At 40.1% G+C, this 23,616-nt stretch overlaps 1 protein-coding gene and 1 long non-coding RNA gene across 4 annotated transcripts in view; one reads left to right on the top strand and one right to left on the bottom strand.

The window, feature by feature from the left end:
- Positions 1-23,616, top strand: part of svild (supervillin d) — a 264,346-nt gene that overhangs the window by 9,948 nt on the left and 230,782 nt on the right. The gene's annotated exons all lie outside the window — the stretch shown is intronic.
- Positions 2,945-4,776, bottom strand: LOC120467121 (uncharacterized). Its single transcript, XR_016147024.1, has 2 exons — positions 4,121-4,776; positions 2,945-3,264 (listed from the first exon to the last, which is right to left on the bottom strand). It is a non-coding gene; the product is annotated as an uncharacterized LOC120467121 (long non-coding RNA).

Below are 23,616 nucleotides of genomic sequence, written 5' to 3'. Positions count from 1 at the left end.
AATTAGCATAGCTGATCAGATTGGATGGAGAAAAAACCTTGGGAGAACCCAGGCTCAGTCGGGGGCCAATGAACAATGAACAAATACATACAAAACAACATGAAATTAGATAGTCTTAGGGGTTGTGATATGAGACACTTATCTGACGAGACGAGAAGAGACACGACATTGGGTTCACGAGAACGAGACGAGATTTTTGCACAATATTTCAGAAATCCTCAATGACAAAATTCATGACTGGAAAAATAATATAAAGGTGCATTTTGCAATCTTCTAACTAATAATCTTCTAATGTATATCGATTCAGGTCTACTTTATGAGTATGAATTATCAAATGCGTTGAAAGAAAACAATATAAAAGCACTGCAAAAGGTTTTTATTGACTGGTGTTTCTCCTGTTTGATTTCATATGAGTCTCTTCTTCAGACCTTATAGTACAAGAGCTTTCAGAACTTCTGATTGAGGCTGTGTGTGACCTCCTGAACTCATTGAAGTCTGAAGTTCAAACAATAAGTGCAAGTGCAACCATAATCAAAGTTAGCGCACAGACTCGTTATAATTGTTTTGAAATTGCTGTTTTATTTGCACCGACATTTATATGGTTAATGCGGTGAGTTCCAAAAAATTCGGCTAGAGAGAAACGAGGCTGGTGTGTTTGTCTCTATGTTGTTTTTCATGTATTCCGATTATAAGTTCAGAAACAGAGCCTCCCTTGTCTGTTGTCCTTAAGACATTACAGTACTCTCTCAATATTCGAAGTGCAAACGGAGACCATAGCCACAAATGAACAGTCCAGAGATGGGTATTGGGAGATAGACTATGAAGCCTGTAGCAAATGCAACATATAATAATATACATAAAATGTATTAAAGGGGGCCGAAGGCCAATTTAGCTCAAAGGGAAATGATTCATTGATTTGCAATGAATCTATGGAACCGAATCACTGAACCGAGCAAATGACTCGTTTGGAGTTCATTTGAACGGGCCGTAATTTGCAAGGATATAAATACCAAATCCATAGTGAAACACTGTCTTAGCAAGGTAACTTTAGATCGAACAGTACAAGACATTAAATGTGCAAACACAACACAAGGCAATTATCTTTTCAAATATATGGAAGCCTTTATTAGCTATTCTAAACACAACTAAGGTCTAAACATAATCACGCACACACACACACACACACACACACATTCATACAGTCGCGAAAGGGAAAGAGTGAGTTGGAAAGAGTGAGAGAAAGTTTCAACTTTCTATATGCACGTAAGACATGACCTGAAAGGACCACCAAGCATTAATTTAAACCTTCGTTTCTTAGAGAGGTTATTCAATTTACATTAAAGCACCAGTTCAGCTAAGAGTCTGGAGTACTTGCTTGTGTCTTTGCGTGGCTTAGGGGATTCCTTTGTTGCGTTGCATGGAAGGGCGGTTCCCCGGGTCCTCGTGGCGGGTCGTCTTTGAAGTGCCTGGAGGGATGTTTGGAGCTGCCGATCACGTGTGGTTGGCGGGCAAATGAGAGTCCTTATGCTTCGAAGCGCGTTGCGGAGAGCCGTTTGAAACGAAGCTTTGCAACAAACTTAACTTTGAAACGGGACTTTTACGAAAAAGACAATAAAGGAAAGAAATGAAAGTAAGGCGAGTTGGATGGCTTGAATGAGCTGAATTGTAACCCTGATCTTGATGGGTTATTCGTCTGCTGGTCGAATTTGGTCTAGTCGATGTAGAAGCATGCGAACACGTTCTTTGTTTCAGAGATAAGCACGAACAGAACACTCTCTTGCTGGTTTTAGAGAGAGGCACGAACTTAACAGTTACAAACTGGAAACACGAACAAAAATCTAACAGGAACGGGACACTAACATGAGCACTGAACATGAGGATTTGTTCCTTTGTTTGGATCTTTAACTTAAACTCTAGTCCAACCTCCTAGAAACTTCTGGCCAATGAGGTAATGTCATGATTTCAGGAGGTGGATCTACCATCATTTATGCATGGTCTGTGAGCTGGTCTCCAGCACTTAGCAGAGAGACAAAAGACCATAGTTTAACCTGTTAACCTTCAGCTCCACAAGGGGGCTCACAGCTGAAAATGACATGCCTTGATAACAATAAATACAGCTCCTGAGAACAGTGTACCACAGGCACAATTAAGGTATCTTTGGAAAGAAGACAGTTGGGACTCTACTAACAATCAATCAGATTTGATAATGCTCAAACAGAAAAAAAGTTATAAAAGTTAAAAGTGCCTCAAAAATAATGTGCGCCACAAAAATGTTTTAGTATTTCATGTACAAATATATAAAAATAGACCTGGAGTAATTCAGATAGATAAAGGATTGAAAGCCACAAGTCTCATCAGTTTATATTTCAAATTTGAGGAAGATATAATGAACAATGGGGTTCCTGCAAACTTTTTTCCAAGACTATGTCAGTTCCCTTTCTCCCTCCCCCTGCCTGAGGCACATCCCCAGAAATAAAATGCCCAAACTAAAATATTTGCAGTTGCTCAACTATTTGCACTACATGCACAATTTGGACATGTTTAAAAAGAAGACGCTTTAGAGTGTATTACCCAACTGTTAAAGTTGAAAAAACTTACACAGACAAAAAGTTATAGAATTTAAAGTGTCTTGAAGATAATTTATACTGCATGTAATATTTTACAATTTCATGTAAAAATAAATGAAAACAAACCTGTAGGAATCCAGTTAGGTAATTGATTGAAAGACATAAGTCTCATCAGTTTATATTTCAAATTTGAGGAAGATATTATGAAAAATGAGATTCCTACAATATTTTTTCCAAGACTATGTCCAGGTACCAAGAAACCTCCTTGGATACATCAAAAAGCAACCTAATGACCAAATGTTATGCAGGGCACTGCAAGCTATTTCAGTCAATTCATAAAATAATGCAATTATAAAATAATACACACAACCATTAGACTTTATGCAAGTGATTTATTTGCACAACAGAACAAAAAAATATATATGTAAAATACATAAGTAAAATATTATGAAATATAAAAAATAAATAACTGAGGTTCTTTGCAATAGAAAATACAAGTGATATAAATACTGTACTTTGTTGGCTTGGCCTTCATATATTGCTTTAGTCCATTCCTAGCTTTTGATGCCACCATCCTCTTGTCAATTGCAATGTTCTGAAAAGTATGGAAAAAGTGAAGAATAGTGAAGAAACTGAGAGCTTGCATCTCTGGCTGGTGCTTGGATGCCATTCTTCATCTGAAGATTCAACTTGATGGCTGTTGCATGGGAAAGAATGGAAAGATAATTAGCACTGCATGTCAAGTAAATAATTCTGTTTAGTTTCTATATAGCTGGCCATTCATTCAACAATCAAACTGATGGGCAGTCGTTTACACAGCATTCGTACTAAAGCTCATCCATTCAATCAACAATCAATGGCCGGTGATGGCCAGTGATATAGACAGCATTCATATGGATGACCAGACAAAGAACCAACAATCACACTGATGGCCGGCCATCAGACAGGAATGTGCCATTTTGAAAGCATACAACTCCTTCCTATATAGCACATATTTTCTGCAATTCTTTCCACCAATTTCTGCAAAAAACAAACAAACAAACAAACAAAAAAAAATATATATATATACATACAACATATACATTTACAGTACAACATGCATCATATTTACAGTACAAATATTTGCATTTGTACTATAAATATTATGTATATTAGACTGTAAAAATATACAGTATGTGTGCTAGGAAAAAATGTATATTGCACAGGTGTCCAGCCCCTCAATCCTTCAGATAGCACACCACATGTGCCAGAAAAAAAACGGCAAACAACTGCATAACCGCCCAACGCATATAAATACATATATACAAATAAATAAATGCATATAAAGTAGCATAATCTTTTCAGACACAACTTTACACAATGCATTTTCCGTATGAAACAACTGGAAACCAAACACACACACTCTCTCTCTCTCTCTCTCTCTCTCTCTCTCTCTCTCTCTCTCTCTCTCTCTCTCTCTCTCACCCACCCACACACACACACACACACAGACACACATACACACATACGTATAATGTGTGCATGTTACATAAGTTATGTATAAAGCAACTCACCGAAAATTGGATAATCTTTTCCGCCCTCAAGCATAATTATCACCGTCGTCACGATCTTCTCATCACTCATCTTCTCATCAATGTCGACATAATCCATCTTCGAGTGATCTCGAATAACAACTTCAGCAGAAAAAAACTTCTTTTGACAAATCATTTTATGACAGTCTGTAAGACGAACAGATGTTTGTTGACTAGCTACCTCTTAGCTTGTTATCTTAGCTCTTAGCTATAGCAGGCCTGTCAAAACATGACAGCGGTGGGTGTGGCTCTGCAGAGCCTGAGTTTAGCTCCTCTACCAGACGGAGAGCAAATAAAAACATATGTTCGTGTGAGAAATTCAAACTTCCCGGGCATCGTTGGAATCGTGCACTGGTTGGCTACATGTTTTATCAGTCATATCATGTCGTTTCTTTTATTGGCTTTCGTTGTAAAGACAGAGTGATATGATGTGCATATCATGACGTCAAAAAAACGGACTGCAGTGTTTGCATATTTTGAACTAGATATCGCTTATCTTTGTATTTGTGTGTGTGTGCGCGGTCGTAATTTGTTCATTACACTCTAAGCAACACACCCATATAAGGGTCTGCTACCGGGAGTCTGTTTTCTATGGACTATTTTATTGCATAACAAAACCGCATGATATTCACCCTGAAGAAACGTGATGTAAACAAAGGAATAACCATGGATATTACAACATTATTTTTTTCTTTGGACAAAAAATGCTCTATGGGATGTTATTCAGTGGACCCTCAGCTTTCCATTCAATCTGGAATTTTTAACAGTGGATGCGTGTCTGGCTCGTTATTACAAAATAATGGTGAGTACTCCGTTTTTGTTTACGTGCGTTTTTATTTACCTAAATGCAAGAAATACATTTGTTATAAGCTTTCCATCGAAAAACAGTGCACTGACATCGATGCCCGAGGCTTAGACCTTTAAAATTATATATAGTTTGCATAGCATTCCAGACACGGAAGACGCTCTGAATTGAATTTACAACATATTTATTTTACCAACCAAACATGTTAGAAGTAGCCTACACACATGATGAAATGAAAGTTTTTCAAAATTTAATTTCTTCTTTTTCTCCCAAAGACGAATCCCTTTTTCTGTCAGACTTAACTTGCGTGCATAACAGCAGAGCAGAGATCTACACAGTAGGCTTCCTCAACAACGCGACACGATGGATGTAGCATAAAATACTGATTTGAAATAAAAAATAGAAAATAAATGTTGTGATTGTGATACAGACGTAGATCAGTTCCGCACTGCAAACGCAGCACATGTGAAAACAATAACGTGCGCTGCTCCTGCATACACACTGCAACACGCTCCGCATACACTCTACACACGGAGTGTATGTGAAACAGCTGTAAATCACGCAGCTGCTTCTTCTAAATAATGCCGCGAGAGGGACTTGAGGATCTGAAGTCGCATAGGTTTGCACAGTGCGATCTGATGCAGCCCCTGAAGTGACACAGGAAACAGAAATGCTGCATACTAATAATGCAAGTACGAGACGAAATAACGTTAAATAACATTTCATCTTGTCTCGTTTTGGTCAACAAAAATGAAGAGACATTTTAGCATAGTTTTTATTTTTGTAAACCACATTTAGTCTCGTTTTTATTCGTCAACGATATTGCATTATACATTTAGTTATAGTCATCGTCACACGACCAGCATTTACGTTGCGTCTCGTCTCGTTTTCGTCACGTGATAAAGGTCCGTTGACGACAATATTTCGTCATAATTTTCATTGACGAAAGCAACACTACTGACTCGGGATGCACTGGCGTGCACGGGGACTGACTCAGGAGCACCCTCCTGGGCTGCACTGGCGTGCACGGGGACTGACTCGAGAACATCCTCCTGGGCTGCACTCTCTGGAGCAGCGGACTCAGGAGCTGCTTCCTCTGAAGCTGGCTCAGAAACAGCTCTCTCTGAAGTTGGCTCAGGAACTGTTCTCTCAGCAGTGGGTGCTGGGACCGCCCTCTCTGAAGCGGATGGCTCGGGGACCGCCCTCACAGCGGATGGCTCGGGGACCGCCCTCACAGCGGATGGCTCGGGACCGCCCTCACAGCGGATGGCTCGCATTCTGTGGACATGACAGGCTTGGCAGTAATCTCTAGGATCTTGACAAGACTTGTTAAACATTCAGTGAAGGCATCTGCAGCAATGACAACAGGCATCTTGGGACTGGCTTCAGTGAACATGACAGGACTGGTAGAGATTGTCTCAGAGGGAATAACATTACTAGTCAACGGCTTAGAAATTGACTTCACTGGACTTGATACCTCAGGAACCACTGGACCTGGATCTTGATAATGGAGAATCGAAGATTGTTCTGCACAGGACTTTCTCTTCTTCCTCTTTCGACGGACTGATACGGTGTGCTGGACTGCCTCTGTAGTACCTACAGCTAACTCAGCCCACCCAGGCAGAATAGCCGTGACCGTCGACTCAGCAGTGACTGGAACAGACTTAACAGACTCCGAAGTAACAGGGACACTCTGGGTAGTTACTGGGAAAACGGAGGTTGAGTCAGCAGACTCAGAGGTGACTGGAACTGCCTTAATTGCCTGAGAGATGACAGTGGTTGACTTGACTGGGTCTTGAATAATAGATCTTGAGGTGATTGGGACTGACCTGGATCCCTGGGAGACAGCGGTTGGTTTGACTGACTCTGGGGTAACTGTGGTGGATTGAACTGCCCTCTTTCGTCTGAGTCTTAGTTTCTTAGTGCTAGCCAGAGGAAGATCATAAATGTGACGAGACAGGTGAGGAAGGGCAGGGTGGTTGTTGAAAACAGATTCTGGTGGTCTTAGCGGCATTCCCCACTTACTGCGATTACCAAGGTACCTAGAGAAACCCCAGAAATCCAGAATACGGAGAGAATCCATCTCCCATGTAGGCAAGGGGTCATCCAGGCAGGAGTTAAAGATATCCTTGAGAGCAGCATCATTATAATCTAGCCCCACAGACATGGTCCAGAAGAATTGAGCAAAACCCCCAACCTCAAAGCCATCCTGGCGAAGGAAAGTGAGACCACAATGACGAGCCATCCTCTCCTGGAAGTTAGCAGGTGGCAGGATCTTGATGCTCATTCTGCTGAGTCCTGAACTGGCCAGTTCGTTCTGTCACGGGTCTATGATGGAGGACTCAAATGCAGAACGAGTGTAAACAGATTTATTGACAGACAGCAGACAGATGACAGGATGTGGTGGGAGAGGTGAACAGTCCATACAATAGGCAAGGATGACACCGACAAAAGTTAAAAGCTAGCCGAGCTGCCGTTGATAACTGCACAAGATGTCTGTATGCTGGAGAGTAGCAATGGCAGAGTAGAATGAGACCTGTGAATACCACCAGTAGCCACACAGGAAACTTCAAGTACAACAGCAAGGCACACAGGGATCTCAGGCTCAGCACCAGGCTCCCTCCAAAGCTGAGAGTGTTAGCTGCAAGGAACACTCTGCTAGCAGGACTGGAGACACAGAAGATAAGACAGACAGGACTGATGGCAGAACTAAAGCACAAAATACTTATACAAATAAATCACTATAGACTCTAGAAACAAGAAACACTATGTAGCACAGAAGTACAACATCGAGGACTCAAACAAGGGAGCAGAGAACATGAGGAACAGGTGACACTCAGGCAAACGAGGAATCAACTAGACAAGAGGGCGTGGCACATGGAAACAAGGAGGCAGGAACAAAGGAGCACATGGCAAACACAAACAAAACCACAAGTTCAAGAACAACACAAACATAGAGACATGAAACAAAGACAACACAGACAAAGCTGCCAGGGCAGAACCCATTGAACCCATGAAGTCATTTTTAAATAAGATTTAAATTTCTGAAGACTTCCAGTCAAGGGTTAAGCCTTTTCACAGCACTAAATCTGCTTTGTTGAGAGTCTTAAAGGCCATGGTGCAGGTTAAACACTACTGTCGATTAATGGGTACATAAAGCAGTTAAGATATGTATATGAAGTTAGAAATATCTCAAAAATGGTGTTAAAGTCCCGTTTTTGTAGTTTTTGTTTAGTGACGGTTATTTTTCACGCGACTCGGCGATGACGTCACATGAGGCAGACGCAGCTGCAGGCTGCAGGCAGCGGCGCGCTTCAGAATCGGTTCACAGTAAAGTCTGATGGTTTAAAGCCGAGGAGATCGATGTTCTCGTCAGGGCTGTAAAAGAAATAGAAGTGACATTGGGGATGGGACAAACCCACCCATATTAGCTTCGGTTATGCATATCAATTTGGGCAAATGTGTATGCTTTATGCCTATTTTTCCTATCGTCATCATGAACACAACAATGATTTCCCTCGTGTTTAAATAGTTTTCCTTATAATAATGCATCATTTGTAAAAAGTAAAATGCATCTGTGTAAATGAGAGAATCATCTACTATGTGTATGCGCGTTGTTCACTCTGTATCTGCAAGCATGCGGATAAAATAACATCTGAAAGTACACGCAACGCGCCACTGACTTTAGACTTGGTTAGGGTGACCAACAGTCCTGTTTTACCAGGACATTTTCTGTTTTCACGTCCTGTCCTGGCTGTTTTTATTTTATTTTTTTAATTATGAAAATGTCCTGGTTTTCAAAAAACTTCTGGGAAAGATCAGATGGGCAAACAAGCATGAGGAAGAAAAACAGGATAAGGAGGAAGAAAACTAGATACATTTTGTTAGTTCGTTTTTGTAAGTTTGTGAGAGCTATTTTTGTTACATTTGGAGGTATTTATTTTAGTTATTTCTTAATTATATATTTATTTTTCTAATACAGAAGAGACATTTCATTCATTCAAACCTAAAATAATTATATATTTATTTTTCTAATACAGAAGAGACATTTTATTCATTCAAACCTGTAATAAAACAGGCTCTGAGAAGCCTATCTGAATTTGTGTCTTGTAATATAACAATTTTCTATCCATACAGAGGAGGCAGGCTACTTTAAATATACTGATACAGATGTAACGTGTACATATCCAGCATTCTGGATATGAGGCATAATGCCTGAATCCATTTGTGCTACACATAGCATACTCACACTTCATGCAAGATAATGGTCCCCTTCAAACCAGCACGCATGAGTATGTTCATGAACAACAGCTATAGGTGACAGGAGATGTGTTGCATACACAATAAACATGAATCAGAGACGTTTCCAACCTACTTACAGAGTTTAAAACTTAAGAATCTTTCCTACTTATCCCTAGGCAATACCAGTACAGTGCATACAGACAGGCTATATGCTGGGCTTATGGTGTTTTAAGCAAGAGCAGAAGAAGCCTCTCGTGTGGTTTCAACCATCAGACAACAATTCCAAAGTCGTGACCAGACCTATCAGGGCTTTCAATCGCCTCGTTTGGATGAAAATTAATTTAAAAATATAATTGCTTATTCTGTTGTCATCACCCAATTGCCCTCAAAATGTTATAAAGTACACAGAACACATGAATTTTTATAAGAATAAAACAGTTTATTGGCATTGCTTGTAATGGTTACTAAACATTTTCTGAACAAGGACAAAGATTACTGAACAAAGACACAGGTTTTAAGTAAACAACTCTATACAAAAAATCTTTATCCTGTAACAGTGTAGTCCAGAGAGCCATAGAGAGAGAGAGTTACGACACTCCCATAGACCGCCATAGGAACTCTGGAATGAGGAACTAACGCGTGTCGTGGAGCTGGTAAATTAACGAAATTACTGTATTGTTTTACTTTTACACACATTAGCCGACCTCTCGTGAATCTAGTCAGTACATTTTATGTAGCCAGTTTTAGTTAATGCTTATGGGAAGATAATGCATTAATTGCAGCAAGCTATAGCTTACATGACCAACTCTTCATTAAAGTTAGCTAACTTATGGTAACCTGAAGTATATATTATTTATAATATATATTCACGTATGTATGTAGGCCTATGCATATATACACACATAACCCTAACCCATTTAAATAAATTAATTGTGTGTGTGTGTTTGTGTGTGTGTATATATATATATATATATATACACACACACAATTAATATATTATGTTTATGGGTTAAGGTTAGTTATGTGTGATTCAAATATACATGTGTACTGTACATCAAATACATGTATTTGTATGTGTTTTCTGATATGGTTTAGTCCATGATTAGGGTAGGAAGAAGGGGCACATTAGCCATGCTGAAATTAATCCCGTTAACAGTTATGGATCATTAACTATCTCTCCGGTTTCATTTTATGTTAATAAAGTTTATTTTTACCGAACATTACTGCAAATTTGTACATGCACACTTATATTTTATGTTGGTTGTAATTCTGAACAGACCGCCTCTCCAGACCGCTTTGCGTGATCACGAAGGAAGGCTAATGGCTGAATCGGAATTTATAAACAAGATCACGGGAATCAATAGCCTAAGAAAAAAAAGTAATGATTTTGTGCAAAGTAAAACCAAAGAAACAGCACACAAAGAAAAAAACAAAACATGCAGAATGCAGGAAACCACCACTAAATGAGATGACAGGGACAGAAGGAAAGAAGATAACTAACAACTAAAATAAATAAATACAACTAAACCATTGGACTTGTCTGTGGAAAGAAAATAATGTGAAATTAGGTTCTTGAAGCGTGACTGCCGGGCTAGGTAGAGGCTGACGGCCTCCTCAGGAACCTGTTTGAAGGATGTGGCGATGGGGCGATGGGGACAAACTGGCGCTAACCTCTCGAAGAGCCGCAGGTGAATTGGTGTAGCTTTCCCGAAGGGCCTTCATTAATGATGTTGCATAACCTGCAGACATAATAATAATACTGTATAAAGATCATTGCCACTAATGGAAAAACATGAAATTGTCCTGCATATGAATTATAGCAAACATAAACAGTAAACAGAATGTTATGAGATTGCCAGGGAGATTACCCATTGGACCCTAATATGCACTACTAAATGTTTTAAAAAATAAATAAATAAATAAATGCAGACCATATTTGATGATTTGAATGTTACTATTAAATGTTATACAATACTAGTGGTAATACACGTGGTAAAGTTAGTAACATAAACTCTGTGAGGTAGTGAATTACTGAGAGGTAACTTAGCTAAACTCTGAAGTGAAAAGTGGATAAACTGTTTCTGACCTAATTTCAGCAGGTAAACTGCATTTAGCCTCCACTACAGCCCTGACGACACGGTCAATGAAAAAGAGAACAGTAGCAGTCTAACGTTATAACAAAACGCAAACACACGATTGCGAAAGCCGCTTGATGATCATCACCACTGATCCAAACACTAGCCACGAAGCCTTCATGACAATATGGACATTTACTTCTGGGCAATTTTGTTTTGGCTCAAATTCGTGAATCACGAAAAATGCTCTTCTAATGTCATAGTGATCGTGCTTGTAGTAGAGGCTATTATGTCAAAGGGAACACGGTAGTTATACAAAATACACACAGAGCTAGCTAACATGCAGCTTGTAAACATTAACGTTAGCATGATGCTTACCGTGGCAATTTCTCGCTTGCGGCAGACGGTGTCTCTCGACCTCGGGACAGGGCAAGCAGAGAGGTTTGCGTTCACAGACGGCAGTGCGGTTGGAAGTAATTTAGCACTCCTCTCACTCTTTAATCCAAGTGAAGTAAGACCATCTTGGCATCCCCTGAGTGGTTATCCTCCTCTTTGAAATGCGCGCTGCATATTCTCGAGTAGGCGGCGACAGAGCTAACGTTAACTTAGCTGAAAAATCTGCTCGCCTAATCTTGACAAACTGCACCCAGCTTCGGAAGATCTATCTATCTATATTTACTTATAAATCTGTCACTGTCAGTGTCACTGCTTCACTAGCTAGCTAACTTAAACTCCTCGTATCACTCTCCCTCAAAATGGTAGGCGGGCCGCGGGGCTGTCTGTCGTCCAACAGTCAGCGAGTGCCTCATGTGACGTCATGGAATGCATTGTGGGAGAAATAAGAATCCTCGTTTAGCTTTAGCTAAAAGCTAAAATTTCACCCACTTTTCCGTGTTATATTTTAATTTTTGAGTACCCTACAACATCAGATACAATGGATAACTGAATGGTGAAATTGTTTTTTATTGAGAGGTTGTGATGTCCATAGAAAGGCGTAGAATTTAACTGTGATTCACTGATTTTTTTTAATTTTTATTTTCATTTTATTTTCATTTATTTTTTTACTTTCTATTTTCTGTACAGCATGTTATGTACAGTTTTATTCTTTCTTATGTACAGCACTTTGGTCAACTCATGTTGTATTATTATGTGCTTTATAAATAAATTGAACCTTGAACCTTGAACTGTTTAAATGTTTATTACCAACTAGAAAATTGCCAAAAAAGAAAAAAAAAAAAAACCTGCACCATGGCCTTTAAACAATATTTTTGTTGCTACTGATGCTGTTGATCCTGTGATTTTTGTACTCCTAGACTTATCTGCAGCCTTTGATACGATCACTTATTGCTTCTATCTAGATTAGAATCCCTTGTGGGGCTAAAAGGTTCAGTTCTTATTTAGCCTATTTTTTTAAAAAAAAAATCTTATTTATCATAGATATTTCTCTGTTAGGATCTGCAATTTGTCCTCCTCTGCTTTTGGTACCATCACTCTTCTCCCTCTACATGCTTCCCTTAGGTTAGTTTCTGAGAAAGGAGTATCCTTCCATTTTTATGCAGATGATACTCAGATCTACTTGCCGATAAAAAGAACCAGCCCGTTCTCATCCTTTAATATAGAAGGATTCTCATCCTTTTAACGTCATATACAACGCTATATGCAAAAACAGCGCTATACTACGCACATGGCACCCTTTATCGTTAATACAACACGCGAACCCAAGACGTTATAAATCCTTTAGCGTGAATATGACACGCACACCCTACCCCACACCTAAACTTAGCCCTCACAGCGCGTGTTATATTAACGATAACGGGTGCCATGTGCGTAGTATAGCGCCGTTTTTGCATATAGCGTTGTATATGACGTTAAAGCATGAGAATGCGTTGAAAGAACTGTGTGACTGTTTTAAATGTGCTCTAAAAATAAATAAACTGAAATTTAATTATTAGCTATTTGATAACATAGTAGTCAAGCTAAAGGGCTAATCATATCAATTGCTGTTATATGTCGACTTTCATTCAAATGGATTATATATAGCATAGAAAGAACGCAAAGACCACTAAAAATCACTAAAAAGCTGTCTTTCATCTTAGTTGGCGATCTCTTCCTTGTCATTTCTAGTCAAATATATATTGCTGAATATTTCCACTTGGCATTGTGTAGTGTTTACTACAGTTGACAGAGTGGATCTGGTAGTCTGGTAGTGAAGGAGGGGGCCAATTTGCATATTTATGGTCCCACATATACTAAATTAAGCAAGGGTTACATTTAAGCTATTTTAAGGCATGAATAAATTATTTTCATAGGAAAAAAACATGTGACATTGTGATAATCAATGATGAGTTTTAAGGGATAACATTATTGGAGGGGGACTTCAACCCGCACGCCTGACAAACAATATTATAATATATTGAAGACTTCTTTTATGATGCTTTTATGGTGTGATCTATAGTATGATGCTTCTATGTCATGATGTTTTTGTCTTGTTTTGTGTTCTACAGAAGAAATATCATAATATAAGTTTGTAATGACATGAGAGTAAGATGAGTAAGAGTAAAAAAAAAAGGTAAACTTTTAAAAGTTCAGCACAGGATGGTTATTTCTCAATGCAGTTGGTCAAGTATATTCAAGGAAACTGTTCTCTGTTCTGAGGAGGAAGGGGACATGTCTGTAGATTCATTGTCAAGGGAAATCTGGTGGTGAAAGCGGTCCAATACTCTTCCTTGCTGCTTTATCCTTCAGAAAATGATGGCCAAGGCTCAACTGTTAGTTTTGTTTGTAAAATAGCTGGTTATGCAATGATTTAAATTTGTTAAATGCAAAATGCCCGTGCAAAATAATTTTTTTGTGTGTGTTTTTAGCAATTGTTGGCTGGTCCTGCGCTGTGCTCACCAGTGTGAGAGGGGGAGTGGCCAGCGGCTAGAGCGACAAAATCCAATGTGTGCTTCTTTTAGCAATATAGGTCTGATGGATGTACTTGGCAAGCACATGGGTTAGTGTGAGATTTCAGGATATTACAAGGGAGCTGCTTTTCAGGCAACACTTCCTCTCTCTTCCATTGTGACTTCAGAGATCAAAGGTCACAAATACCTGGACAGTTCTTCTTCAGGGCCTTATTATTCGATTTGGCTAGAAATCAAAGGTGTGATGTCACTATTTGTGGTATATCAATAAAGATTTGGACACAGCTTTCCTCTACTGAGTCTTTAAAGCATTCAGAAAACGTTTTCAGCCTTTGAAATATTTAGTGCATTTGCTCAGCTCTTCAGTCTTTTGGAAGTGTTTTTAATGCCTTTGACTTGTCTGCACAAGCACTGATTACTCAGTTGCATAACTTTAAAGAAATAGAGCGAGCCTGAACTTAGTCAGAAGCTGTTTGGCATTTTTTATACTATTTTTTTTTTTGCTAATGTGCTAAAATCAGTCAGAACTTATTTTTTTATGATGATTTTTATTCTTCGCTTTTACCCTTTCTCACACAAGAAGTCATTGATTCTGTACCTTCTGTTGATAAAGGCTCTGGTCCTTAATTCTTCATATAACATTATTTATGGCTGTTCAATTGGTTAGACATGTAGGGACTGCTTTTAGAAACTGCTGTTACCAAATTTGCTGTTCATAGATTCTATTTTTTACCTGGTATTTTTACCTGATCATTTTTCATTGGTACATTATACCTACCGAGTATACTAACCAGTGATACTAACCAGTATCGCTTCAGTATATAACAAGAATAGAGGTGTTTTTATGTATAAGTGTTCACCCTCAAATCATTAAACACAGAACTATGCTGTATTGGAAAGTCTTTTATTGCAGAGTGCATTTCACTTTTAGTTGTCATAATGAGAGGGAGAGAAAGGACACTGTAGCGCTCAATCACTCTTAATGTTTTTGCAGAAAATATTTGTGTGAATTCACTGCATTATAAGCACAAAACTTCATGCTGCTGATGTCTTTCCAAATGTATTCTGCTCTTGATTATATAAAAAAAATCTCTACTTTTCCAAACAAGTGAGTTCTTGTTTTAATCACTCCTTTATAGGTAGTAACAAGAAACACAGTGGACCCCTAGATGGCTCGCAGAATTACGCACACTTCTAATCATAGAGCCAACGTGAGCCGTTTTGCCTCTCGTGGGATTTACTTCCTTGGAAGGAGAATTGTAGGGTTCAGTTGTTTTTGGAATTTTTGGTCATGTTCATCAACATAATGATTTTATGATGTCTCCTGGACCCTGTTACTGTAGGAAGTCCTCAGATGATCATATATTAATTTTATGTTTTGCATTAGGTTAAACTTTAGGGATTATTTATCCTTACTTTATGCTTTGTAACCAGACCTTGATAAATTTCCAGAAAAATACAAAATGGCTGGAGCTCAATGTCCCTGTGATGATGTACTTTGCACTTGCTCTTTAAATCTGCTGGTCTCAAACCAACAAATTGGAAAATTACCAGGAAAAAAATATTATAAATCTGATTTGTTATAATGTCTGACCATTGCATCAACATACAAACATGAAAATATGTTTTGAAAACTCGCTAACAATAGACATAGAAATGTGTTGCATAGCCTATGTCTTTTGTCATTGATGATTGTGACTCCTCTCAAAATTATGTAATCTCATCTGTGACTCCGCTTTTACCTTGTTCCTCTTCCCTGCCATTCACACCCTCCTCCCATTTGTCTTTTCCTTTGTCCCATGATCATTTTTTATTATCTCACCTTCAATACTCTCTTCAGCAACAATTGCCTGGCTCTCTTTTGTGCTCTATCACAAACTTATTATTTCCCTTCAATTATTGTTTACCACATCCATTTTGTTTCTTTCTGTCTTACTCCCTCTCGCCCTTTCTCCGTGTGGAAGCTATTACATGTGAGGTCCCAGATATGGCCCATTCACCCCTGCACTCAGCAGCAGGAATCCAGGAGCACGGTGCTAACTTCTCTTCGTATCCCCAAACCCCCGCTAGCACAAACACACCCTCATCAGCTCATAATTCATAGATTTCTACAGCAAAATCAGAGCCTCCATCATCCACAGTTGTTTACTGACACATACACACTGATACAATGCTAAATGATTATGTTTTCTTATAAGATACCTTCTGCAACAAGCTCAGTGAAAATAAATTCATTAAATTCTTAGAAATATTGAAAGGTAATTATTTTCTACTTACTATGGTATCTAACCATTAGCTTGAACAAGATGCTAACCCTATTGAAATCAAATGTTAGTTGCTATGGAGAGTTTTGAGTGTCATAATAATAAATAACTCTTTCAATAAATTATCATTATATCAATCATGAAATAAGTGAAGTAAATATTTTGACACACTACACACACACACACACACACACACACACACACACACACACACACACACACACACACACACACACACACACATATACATACATATATATACACAGTCACACACACTCACCTAAAGGATTATTAAGAACACCATACTAATACTGTGTTTTAACTTTTGAACACCTTCAGAACTGCCTTAATTCTATGTAGCATTGATTTAACAAAAGCATTCTTTAGAAATGTTGGCCCATATTGATAGGATAGCATCTCTAGATGGAGATTTGTGGGATGGACATCCAGGGCACGAAGCTCCCATTACACCACATCCCAAATATGCTCTATTGGGTTGACATCTGGTGACTGTGGGGGCCATTTTAAAACAGTGAACTCATTGTCATGTTCAAGAAACCAATTTGAAATTATTCGAGCTTTGTGACATGGGGCATTATCCTGCTGGAAGTAGCCATCAGAGGATGGGTATATGGTGGCCATAAAGGGATGGACATGGTCAGAAACAATGCTCAGGTAGGCCGTGGCATTTAAACAATGCCCAGTTGGCACTAAGGGGCCTAAAGTGTGCCAAGAAAACATCCCCCACACCATTAAACTACACCAGCAGCCTGCACAGTGGTAACAAGCCATGATGGATCAAGCCATGATGGATCAAGCCATGATGGATCCATGTTCTCATTCTGTTTACGCCAAATTCTGACTCTACCATCTGAATGTCTAAACAGAAATCGAGACTCATCAGACTAGGCAACATTTTCAACATTTTCAGTCTTCAACTGTCAAATTTTGGTGAGCACTTGCAAATTGTAGCCTTTTATTCCTATTTGTAGTGGAGATGAGTGGTACGAGGTGGGGTCTTCTACTGTTGTAGCCCATCCGCTTCAAGGTTGTGCGTGTTGTGGCTTCACAAATGTTTTTCTGCATACCTCGGTTGTAACATTTTGAATCAGCTTGAATCAGTCGGCCCATTCTTCTCTGACCTCTAGCATCAACAAGCATCTCTAGGCCCACAGGACTGCTGTATATTGGATGTTTTTCCCTTTTCACACCATTCTTTGTAAACCCTAGAAATGATTGTGCGTGAAAATCCCAGTAACTGAGCAGATTGTGAAATACTCAGACCGGCCAGTCTGGCACCAACAACCATGCCACACTCAAAATTGCTTAAATCACCTTTCTTTCCCATTCTGTCATTCAGTTTGGAGTTCAGGAGATTTTCTTGACCGGGACCACACCCCTAAATGTTTCGAAGCACCTGCCATGTGATTGGTTGATTAGATAATTGCTTTAATGAGAAATTAAACAGGTGTTCTTATAATCCTTTAAGTTTGTGGAGCACTGCCGTTGGACGACTCTCTAATGCAGGACTAGAAAGTCGCCAGATCATGTCAGTGACAGGCCACCGATGCGAGGCGAGTTTGCGGTCATATTGGGCTCCATCTTTGTCAGAGAGGAGGGCATGGAGTGACATACTGACATCTAGAACCTTAACAAGCAAAGCAAAACTTAATTTCACCTCCAAGCCTATAACTGAAATAACCCTACCCTTTTCCATGTCTAACTTCAAGACAAATAGAAATGTGGACTTTAACATCAATTAGTATAATGATGAGTAAAACAATCCCCTATCAAAATTTCCAACTGTTTAATTTTTTTTTTTTCATTTAATTTAATGCATTTCAATAAATGTAATGTGTCTTTATATAGTAATCGTGGTTAGAGATGCCGGTTTTATTTCACACTCTACATACAGTAATTAATTTAAGTAAATGACATAAGTTAAAAAAAAAAGATTGCCTTGTCACTGTCAGTGTTGCCTTGTATTCATAAATAATTGTAATAAATCCATTAAAGAATAATTTTTTTGAATACTTTATTTTCAGCTTTTCAGTTTACAAAAACAAAAACAGAAGAACAAGTAGGAAAAAAAAAACAATCCCCAAAAGGGTGCTCCAATATTCTACAGTAGAAATGTAATGTAACAATCATCGAGGTCAGTCACATTCTAATATCACATTATCCACATGGTCTAGATAGGGTTGCCAGATTTTAATAAAAGTATTGCTTCCCTTTCTAAGATTATGTTATTTTTTTCTAATGGCGCACATCTATTCATTTCTAAATACCACCTAGTTATAGATAGATGGAAATCAGACTTCCATGAGACAGCAATGCATTTTCTAGCCACTGCCAGAGCTATATCTCCATAAAATGTTTCTGAAACCTGTTTAATATTTGATCAATTTTCATGAAGTTCCCCAGCAGACAAAACTCTGGGTCAAGCGGTAATGAAATGTTTGTAATCTTAGTCAAGACACTATAAAAATCAATCCAGAAATCTCTTCCTTTTACACACAACCAAGTACAGCGTAGGAAGGTGCCCACCTCTATTGTACAGCGGAAGCATGCATCGGATAGCTCAGGTTTAAACTTATGAATCTTCTCCGGAGTTAAATACAACTGATGGAGGAAATTATAGTGGATAAGTCTATACCGTGCATTAATAGTGGCAGATAAACTGTCTTTACACAACTCTGACCAAACTTGTGATCGAGGGGACTCTTTCAGTTCCCTGTCTTTCTCTTTTAATAATTCATTCAAATAAAAACAATCTGATGGCTCTACTTTATTTAAAGCTGACGGAGTGCTAGAACTAACGAGCTGTAACTTAAGAAATTAACCATCATTTTTACACGTCTGTTAAAAAAAATTACACTGTAAACATCAGTTACAGCTTTAAAGGGACACCAGGCAGGAATCCTGTTTTTGTCAAACAGCGACCCCTAGAGTCACTGTGGAGTACTTGTTTTTAACGTTACTGTCATAAATACCACTCTAGCAGAACGTGACGTGTTACATAGTATACAATAGTACATTGTGTTTAATTTGTCGTTTAATGAGATCTAATATATGTTGTTAGTGGTGAGAATTTTCACGTGATGAAATACATAGATCCAGAGGCAGAACTTTTGCCTTGTGTATCACAGGTTCTGTGTTCTAATCCCTACTAGTAGTATAATTTATTTTCCTCATCAAAACCGATTGTTTATTAGTGGCTGTATTTCAAGCAGGGACATGTTTTTTGTGCATTGAGTTTTGTGATTTCACCGTAACGAGTCTCTCAGTTCCCGCAACGGATTGAGCGCGGGTCCGTTTGAAGATTGTGCGCGTCACAACAGAAAACTAAATGAATCCAATGAAACTGATCATAGCGGCAACGAGCACTTTGGTCACTTGATTTAAAAAACAACACATTTCAGATCGCCTCTTATTTAACAAACGAACGAAATGAATGCTCTACTATAGAGTTACCTGGAGATGTTTTATTTGTTTATTGGTACATCCTTGGTGCGAGATGTTTCACCGCAAATCACGCCTGCTCGTGTCCAACTCCTCGCTCTGTCAGTCTGCTGTTTCCTCTTTCTCTGTTCCTCCGACAATGCTTTCCTAGCTTTCTGTATCTTATATACCCTCTGGACCTTGTCCCTGGAAATGTGCATTTGCCGTAAAGGAATATGTTACATCGCGAGAGCTGATATTACGCGATACTTCCTGACGCTGAGGCCGGCGGCCCGCCGCACCAAAGTTGCAAGTGAGATTTTTCCGCTCACAGGCACCAGGGGGGGTCGAGACGCCCACCATTCAACCCGAAAGAAGTCATATAATCATTTCAATAACTCTGAAGCTGTTAAATTAACCTAAAATAATTGCATAGCGTCCCTTTAACTTCTTTTTAACTTGGAAAATAACCAAGGTATAAGCGGGATAATCCACGGCTAGCCATGCATTAAAGGATTTTAATGCACAATGTAGAGGCGAAGAACCACCCGACTCGAGGGGGATTGTCCCTTACATTTATTGTAAGGGATATATATATATATATATATATATATATATATATATATATACTGTATATATATATATATATATACTGTATATATATATATATATATATATATATATATATACTGTATATTGCCATTTATTTATTTACATATGTGCTTACTTATTGGCACTCTATATGAAATGTTTATGTGCGGTATTATTGTTACACTTAAAATTCCCCTTGAGTTGCTGGCTATTTAAAATATTCCAAATAGGGTTTTGTGTCTTCCCATGACTACCACATTTTAGGAACTGTGTTAAGTTAACTTGCACCTGATTTAACTCATCAGATCATTAGTAGGGATTGCAAGACCTGGGCTGTGTTCGAAATCACCACCTCATTCAGTATTCCCTACATTGCTCCCCTAATGTAATCCACTTGAAGGAGTGAATGAAAAATAATGCGCAAATTTGGACAAAGTTGAGTGCACCAAAAGGGCTGCCGCTTTTGCATAGTTTGTGCTTGTTGTATAATCATTTGAAACTTGGCAAACTGGCAGGTCCAGTAGTAATACAAATATGTATCTGGAACTATTTCATGGAATCTATAATGTATAAACATTAATTAAACAATTTAGTAATGAATTAAAAATGTATTTGTGATACGGTTCAATAGGGGTGATGGAAGAAGACAAGGGGTCGGCGAATACTGGAGCTCGTGTGCTTTATTATGCAATCAATAATACTCTTTTCACAGTGCCTCAGCGCACTTCAGACTCTAACAAAACAAACTCTTCTTCTCTGCTGCTTCACAGATTCCTTTTCCGCTCTGAACGCGGTCAGCGATCGTCCCAGCTCTGCACACGGGCTCCAGTCTCTTTTCCTGAGGTGTCCAACTGGCCCGCTTAAATACTCTCCCAACGCCAATCACTGGAATCACAGACAGGTGTTTATCATTTGAACTTGACCCGCTTACTTCCCGCTCGACTCCTCCCCCCCCCATACCACATACCCCACCGCCCGACTCAGGCCGGGGAGCCGTCCGGCCTGCAGCCTCCCCCCCCCCGGGAGAGAAAGTCAGCCACAGCCATCTGTGCACCCGGCCTGTGGATCACCTTGAATTTGAAAGGTTGTAGTGCCAGATACCAACGGGTGATCCGCGCGTTGGCATCTTTCATGCGGTGGAGCCATTGCAGGGGAGCGTGGTCGGTACAGAGGGTGAACTCCCGACCCAGGAGATAATAGCGGAGGGTGAGGACGGCCCATTTGATGGCTAACGCCTGTTTCTCAATGGTGCTGTACATCGTCTCCCTCTTAGAGAGCTTACGACTGATGTACAGCACCGGCCGCTCCTCACCCTCTATCTCCTGGGTCAAGACCGCACAATTAGGAGCCTGTAAAAGCGGGCCGCCACACAGAGCTGCCTTTATCTGGGTAAAAGCCTGCTGACATTGCTCCGTCCACTGGACGGTATCTGGCGCCCCCTTTTTAGTTAGATCAGTCAGCGGGCTAGCAAGGTCCAAATAATCAGGCACAAATCTCCTATAATATCCTGCCATCAAGCGCTGGAAGGTGGCAGGTGCCCCGAACAAATCGAACGGAAGGGTGACAAATTGGTGTAATCCGAACGGCGTCGTGAAAGCAGTCTTTTCTTTGGAGATAAGGGGATCTGCCAATATCCCTTCGTTAAATCCAGTGTCGAATAAAAACGAGCCGTGCCTAGCCGATCGAGTAACTCGTCAACCCTTGGCATTGGATATGCATCAAATTTCGATACAGCATTCACCTTGCGGTAATCCACACAGAACCGGACTGTGCCGTCGGTTTTAGGCACTAAAACTATCGGGCTTGCCCAGTCACTGTTGGATTCCTCTATTACTCCCAGATCCAGCATCGCCGCTAATACATCCTGAACTACTTTTTTCTTGTGCTCAGGTAATCTATACGGCCGGCTGCGAACCACCACGCCCGGCTCCGTCTTAACGTGGTGCTGTATGAGATTCGTTCGGCCAGGGAGGGGCGAGAACACATCTGCGAATTCCGCTTGTAACTGTTGAATGTCAGCGATCTGGGACGGCGAGAGGTGGTCTCCACAAGCGGCCAGAGGGAAGGATTGCACTTTTACATTCGCCTCTGGCCTGAGATCCTCCTCCCCACTCACCACCCTCGCCAGCATCGCTGACTCCACCTCATTCCATCTTTTAAGGAGGTTGAGGTGGTATGTTTGATGCGCTCCCCCCCATCTGAACGAACGATTTCATAGTTAAGATCATTAACTCGCCGTGTAACCACAAACGGTCCTTGCCACTTTGCGAGTAATTTCGAGCTGGATGTGGGAAGTAATACGAGCACTTTATCTCCCGGTGCAAATTTCCGTAGTTTAGCCCCCCTATTGTACAGCCGACGTTGTCTATCCTGCGCCTGCAACAAATTCTCCATGGAGAGCCGCCCCAAAGTGTGGAGTTTTGTTCGCAGGTCCAGGACATATTGAATTTCATTTTTACTATTAGAAGGTCCGTCCTCCCAAGCCTCTCTAAGCACATCCAATACCCCCCGGGGCTGACGTCCATAGAGAAGCTCGAAGGGGGAAAACCCTGTGGAGGCTTGCGGGACCTTCCGTACAGCGAACAAGAGGGGTTCTAACCACTTATCCCAATTTTTTGCGTCTTCCCGCACGAACTTACGAATCATGGATTTTAACGTGCGATTAAATCGTTCCACCAAGCCGTCCGTTTGTGGGTGATGGACGCTGGTGCGAATCGATTTAATGCCCAATAACTCGTACAGTTCGCGTAAGGTCAGTGACATAAACGCTGTGCCCTGGTCGGTGAGAATCTCTTTCGGGATTCCCACCCGGGAGATTAATTGAAACAGCGCACTCGCAACACTTTTAGCCGAGATATTGCGAAGAGGCACTGCCTCCGGGTATCGCGTTGCATAATCCACCAGGACCAATGCAAAGCGATGCCCCTGTGCTGATCGCTCTAATGGCCCGATGAGGTCCATCCCAATTCGTTCGAAGGGGACCTCGACTAACGGTACGGGGCACAATGGTGCTTTACTATGGGCCGGAGGGTTCACTAACTGACATTCATGACAAGACGCGCACCACCTGCGCACATTCTCATGAATGCCCGGCCAAAAGAATCGGGTCATAAAACGATTTAACGTGGCTGCCTGCCCGAGGTGTCCAGCCATC

Source organism: Pimephales promelas, chromosome 17 (assembly GCF_988280905.1).
Source record: "Pimephales promelas chromosome 17, fPimPro1.hap1.1, whole genome shotgun sequence".
In the NCBI taxonomy this organism is placed as follows: Eukaryota; Metazoa; Chordata; class Actinopteri; order Cypriniformes; family Leuciscidae; genus Pimephales; species Pimephales promelas.
Note: the sequence above shows the minus strand (reverse complement) of the source record. Positions and strands in the feature narration are given on the sequence as shown.